Consider the following 6,000-nt stretch of genomic DNA (forward strand, 5'->3'; position numbering starts at 1 on the left):
GAAAAATCCCTTTGAGGCGGGAAAAACGCCTTTCTGAGGCAAAAACTACTGGTTTAGGGCAAAACCGCCGCTTTGAGGGCGAAAATGGGAATCATTTGAGGTATAAAACGAAGGTGTGAGGGGAAATTTAATCTCTGAGGACAAAACGGTCCCTCTAAGGTCAACAACCCGCCGCTTTTTGGGGTAAAACGGAGCAATTTAAACCACTCTCTCCCGGCTCCTGCCAGCCCCGCGGCTCCCAACACGTTTCTCCGGCTCCCTCTCGCGTCCCTCCTCCTCCCCGTGCCCCTCCCCGCTGTTCCTCGCCCTCGCTTTTGGCGTCAAAAGCCGCTTTTTCTCCGCTTCCTCCCTCCCCTCAGCCGGGCGGAAGCCGGAAAACGCGCGCTCGGCACAAAATGGCGGCCGCCTCTGTCCTCACCCAACATGGCGGCGCCCTCACAGCACCCGCCCCCTTCACCGTAACGGCATCCGTACAACATGGCGGCGCCCTCACAGCACCCGCCCCCTTCACCGTAACGGCGTCCGTACAACATGGCGGCGTCCGCGGGGGGGGTCTGAGCTCATGGGGATACCCCTCCCCCCCGCGGGTGCCCCGCGGCACCCCCCCCCGCCCCAATTCCCCTCCCAGCTTACCCCGAGGGACATTTTGGGGGTGGGAGGGGGAGTTATTGCACCATCAGGGGGGTGGAGCCCCCCTAAACCCCACCTACCCCCCCAAAAAGTGGGTGGGCTTCGGCTCGACCACCCACCACGCTCTTTTCCCCTCCCCCACCCTCCCTACGTCTTTGGGGGGTATAAGGGACAGCCCCCCATCATCCGGGGCGGGGTCTGAGGTGCCACAGGGAAGCAGAAACTCATCGAGAGAGGGGGAGGTGAGTTGGGGCGGTCTTGGGGGCTTTTGGGGGGTAATCTGGGGTTATTTGGGGTGGTCTGGGGTCGTTTGAGGGGGTCTGTGGGACTTTGGGGGGTTTTAGGGTCGATTGAGGGGATATGGGGTCACTTGGGGGGGGGGGTTGGAGTCCTTTGGGGGGAATTGAGGTTATTTAGGGGACATTGGGATTATTTGGAGGGGTTTTGGGGTGATTTGGGAGGGCTTGGGGTCGTTTGGGGAGATATGGGGTCACTTGTGGGACCTGGGGGGATTTGGGATCGTTTGGGGGGGTTGGGGATTATTTGGGGGAGGTTAGGGGGGAGTGTGGGTCGTTTGTGGGGATTTGGAGGCGTTTGAGGGGGATTGGGGTTATTATGTGGGGTTTTGGGCTCATTTGGGTTGATTTGGGGGAGTTTGGGTCCATGTGGGGGCTCTGGGGTCATTTGGGGCCTTTTGGGCTTATTTGCGGGAGTTTTGGGTCATTTTGAGGGGTTTTGGGATCATTTGGGGGGTTTTGGGGCTCATTTGGAGGGAGTTAGGGTCATTTGGGGAGGTTTTGGGCTCATGTGGGGGACTTTTGGGACCATTTTGGAGGGGATGGGTCATTTGAGGAGGTTTCAAATTCATTTGGGGGGCTTTGGGCCTCATTTGGGGGGATTTGGGGGGTCTTGGTCTCATTGGAGGGAGTTTTGGGTCTTTTGGAGGGACTTGGGGCCATTTTGAGGGGTTTTGGGATCATTTGGGGAGTTTTGTGACTCATTTGGAGGGAGTTGGGGTCATTTGGGGAGGTTTTGGGCTCGTGGGGCTTTTGGGACGATTTTGGGGGGTTTTGGTCATTTGAGGAGGTTTTAGGTTCATTTGGGGGGTTGGGGGCTCATTTGGGGGGTCTTTTGGGCTCATTTGGGGGAGTTTTGAGTCATTTGAAGGGAGTTGGGGCCATTTTGAGGGGCTTTGGGATCATTTGGGGTGTTTTGGGGCTCATTTTGAGGGAGTTGGGGTCATTTGGGGAGGTTTTGGGTTCATGTGGGGGGCTTTTGGGGCCATTTGGGGGGGTCTTGGGCTCATTTGGGGGAGTTTTGGGTCATTTGGGGGGGTGTGGGGCCATTTGGGGTAGTTTTGGGTCATTTGGGAGTTTTTGGGTCATTTGGGGAGGTTTTGGGCTCATGTGGGGGGCTTTTGGGACCATTTTGGGGGGTTTTGGTTCCTTTGAGGAGGTTTCAGGTTCATTTAGGGGCGGTTTGGGATCATTTGGGGGGATTTTAGGCTCATTTGGAGGGGTTGGGGTTCATTTGGAGGCATCTTGGGTCGTTTGGGGGGATTTGTGCCCTTTGCCTCGTGGCTTGGGGGGGGATTGTTTTTTGGGGGGGAGGGGACATCCCCTTCCCATGGTGCCCCGGGTGTAAGAAATATTGATGTTGCTTTTGCAGAATTAGAACTTGAGACAAGGAGTTTCGACTGCTGTCTGTGTCTGTGTGGTGTAAATCAGTGCACTGACAGTTGCAGGGTCATTTGTTGATATGCTGAAAAGCATTAGATACTGTTGAAATAACTTGTAGCACTGATCAGTGATACCTTACTGTTTGATTTGAGTTTAGAGGGATTTCTCTACACAGAGGTAACTTGAATGTTTTCTGTGAGTTGTCTTGTTTAAAACAGACTTGAATCACTATAAATATCCTCTGTCTTTGTTCACTCGGTTCATATCTTTATGTAAATACAACTGTCTTTTGGTTGTTCTTTTTGCCATTAGAAAATGAGACAAGCAGAGAAAGAAGTCAGTTGCAACCAACTGTAAAAAGACTGGCCTTTCATAGATTCAGATAATCACAAACGTGTTTCTGCATCTTTTAAAATTGTCTTTCTAGATCTTGCTGTATCTGGTTCTGTTCTTGAAAAGACATGACAAAGCTCCAACACAGATGACAGTGAAACTACCACATCTGTAAGTGTTAGATTTTCTATTCAAATGTCAGAATGAATTAAGTGCAGCATCTGTAAGGCAGATTAGGAATACTGTAGTCAGCTATCACGTCCTTTTCTATAACAAATCTGGGACTAACTCTTGATCTAGTTAAAAGAGAACGTTGTCCTTCAAGTTTGTGGTTCTGGTGGTTTTGGTTTTTTAGATCGCAACGATGGACTTTGAAAAGGTTGTGTCTCCTTTTGTGCTCACTTGCTCTAGTGCTGTGAAGATGTGTAGTGGTTTTGTGTGGCCAGCTTTTGGTAGTTGTTGGGGGAATACAGGGGCGGATTCTTCAAAGAAAGAGCTGCCAGAAGCTATAGCTTGAGCAGTGAACATGAACTGATTCTCCTGTGTGGTTGATGTTCTTGTTGCATGCTTGATTCTTAATGAAGAAAATTCGGTTAGGTAAGAAAACCACCTTGAGCTCAGTAATCTTTTTTTTTCTAAAATGTTGCTCTTAACCAGTATTTTACTGCCAGAAAAGGGTTTGTCTTTTCTTGATAGATTGTCAAAACAATCCCAGGATTGCCTTTCAAGGAAAATCCAGCAGTTCACACAGACAGGTATGGTACAGTATGTTACATATTTGAACCAATTGTGTAGTCAGATAATTAGGAGCTGTAGTATGTTTCCAGTTACTCTTCTTAGACAGCTAAAAGGGCAGAGGGTAAGCCAAGATGTGTGCACATGGTATTGGGGAAGGAGGCCATTAGAAGCTGCTGATACTTATCCAGACCACAGTAAAAATAGCAATTCTTTCTAAACAGTAGCTTGAAAACAAGGCTGTGATGAGGCACTACGTTTCTGCACACTCAGCATATTCAGTTGCCTTCTTTTATTCTTAGTGTGATTGATAAAGTTTTCAAGCTGAATGAAATCTGACTGAGTTGACTTGTGCAAGGCTTTTATTATGCTGCAAATCACTTGCTGCATATGTAAACAACCTGAGGGGTGTTTTTAATTCAAGTTTTAACTGTTGCAAAGATACATTGTTTCATGTTTTTGCAACTTTAAGACACCTTTTTCCTGCAGTCCCATCTGATTTTCTTCTGAAGTTGAGGAACCCACCAATTGTCTTGGTTAAAAAACCTTTGGGTTATTTTCAGATACCTAAAACCTAATAGTAAATTTTACATCCAAAATGCTCCTTTTTGATTTCTTCTGTCATATTTGAGGGTTTTTGTTGGCACAGGTAATACATCAGAGATATTTTGTAGGGGAACTGTTTCATGCCATTTAGAAATATTGGTGATATTTATCGATTACACTTTCCTTTTGCATTTCCATTGAATTTAATATTTGTATATTTCTCAGGCTTCAGCAGTGCTTAAATTCCGATCCTTTGAACACACATAGAACTGAAAATGAGCAACAGGTAATTCCAGGATATAACTTCCATTTAAACCTCTGCAAACGTGTGTCATATATGTGGAGGTGTGGGTAGTGTTGAGGCTACAAGAGTGGTCTTTGTGGAGGGACACCAGGGACTGAATCCAGCCACATCAGCAACAAGACCAGACCAAAGGTCAGCAAGCCAGCAAAGTTGGTGGTGCCTCTGTGAAAACAGGAGGGGCAAAAAAAAAAATGCAGGGGAAGAGACAAAAAGAAAAAAAGCAAGAAACAGAGGCAATGGGCAAGTCAGGGGACAGTAGGAGTCTCAGCACTGTTCTGTGTGACGTGTGTGTGAGTTGTACTTCATTTGTGTTTAGCATTTCTTTGGCTAATTCTTCTCAAAAAAACAGTTTTTAAGTTGGATGTAAGCTCAAACCCATTTACTAAGTATTGCCTTTGTCATCTATTTCATATGGTTCATACCTTTCATAAGTATCATACCTTAACTTTCAGATACTAAATACTATAGTAGCTAATTTTGATTGAGGAATGTGTAGGAGGTTGTTCATACGGTTGAGTAAATTCTGCTTCAGAGAGACTGTAGAATTGTACAGTTTCATCTGATCTATCAACCACTGCTACAAATGATGACATTTGAATGAGATGTAAGAATTTAACTCCTCATCCCAGAAGAACTCTTATCATATTGTGTGTTAAGGAAATGTATTATGCAGTGGGTCAAAGGCTTTTAAATTGCTCATTGCTTTGTGTTGCCTTGTTGGTGTTTCAAGCACACGATTTTCAGGTAGAACTCTTTATTTCTCTTTCTGTAGGAACTTGCTTGGAAAAAAGTTTTAGGCCCTAACTCCACTGAATCTTACTGTTGGCCACCAATAGCTCAAGGATGTGATGCAGTTGCCATCTCATATCAGGGAAATAATCCTTTCTTGTATATTCCACCAATTCTTACACTTTTGCAGTCGAGCAGTTGCTACAAACCTTGAGAAACAGGAGTGGAGGATGTATATATTAGAGTACTGCAGGTTTTGTGTTCTAAGGTGCAAATATCAATGAATGATCCAAAAGGTAGTGCATGTTGAGAATGGGTGCATCTGATGGAATCTTAGAGTATTTTCATGATGCTTCCCAGGTTATTTAGGCCATCTGCTTAGACATTGACAGAGATGGACTGCATGAGTGTGGGAGTCTGTAACTTATTTATCAAGTAGTATCTAACAAGTGGTTAATGTCATATCACTCTGATACTCGATGAAGCTTGATTTTTAAGGGGCTGTTACATAGTGAAATGGAAATGTCTGGTTTGATTTTTAAAACATTGTCATTCATTTTCTACTGCATTAGATCACAGAAACATGGACTCACTGAGGCTGTAAGGGACCACTGAAAATGGCTCACACAGCTCCAAGTAAGACAAGATGTTTCTGCTTCTATGAAACTTTTGGACCTTTCACCGTGTGTTGCTGCACATCCATTTGTCTCCAGCTTGGTGCACGGTTCCTCGGGCCTGTACCATCTGCATTTAAGAGGTGATATGATGTTAAAAGCTTCTGTTTGAAGCATTGAAAGGCCTGTTTTGCAGATTTTAGTTTTGCCCTAAATTCTGAAATAGTACAATGACTAAGATTCTAAACAGTTGTCTCATGCTCTACTGTAACTGTTTTGTACATCCACACCTAGCCACTAGCACTTATCTTGTGTCCTGGGTGGAAGAAGGCACGACTTGGTTTTGAGCTACTGAAAACATACCGGAGATGCTCCAGACAGCTTCATCCAATGTTGTTAATGCTTGGGCAGAACAAAGAAGCAGCTAAAA

At 45.6% G+C, this 6,000-nt stretch overlaps 1 long non-coding RNA gene across 2 annotated transcripts; it reads left to right on the top strand.

Moving 5' to 3' along the window:
• Window positions 1–530: 530 nt before the first annotated feature.
• Window positions 531–6,000, top strand: LOC133629486 (uncharacterized). Of its 2 annotated transcripts, XR_009821045.1 has the most exons (6): window positions 531–872; window positions 2,737–2,813; window positions 3,339–3,397; window positions 4,149–4,209; window positions 5,529–5,592; window positions 5,865–6,000. It is a non-coding gene; the product is annotated as an uncharacterized LOC133629486 (long non-coding RNA). The 2 variants fall into 2 exon arrangements; XR_009821044.1 differs by lacking the exon at window positions 5,865–6,000 and having other exon boundaries at window positions 5,529–5,707.

The sequence above is a fragment of the Colius striatus genome, unplaced genomic scaffold (genome assembly GCF_028858725.1).
Source record: "Colius striatus isolate bColStr4 unplaced genomic scaffold, bColStr4.1.hap1 scaffold_46, whole genome shotgun sequence".
Taxonomy (NCBI): Eukaryota; Metazoa; Chordata; class Aves; order Coliiformes; family Coliidae; genus Colius; species Colius striatus.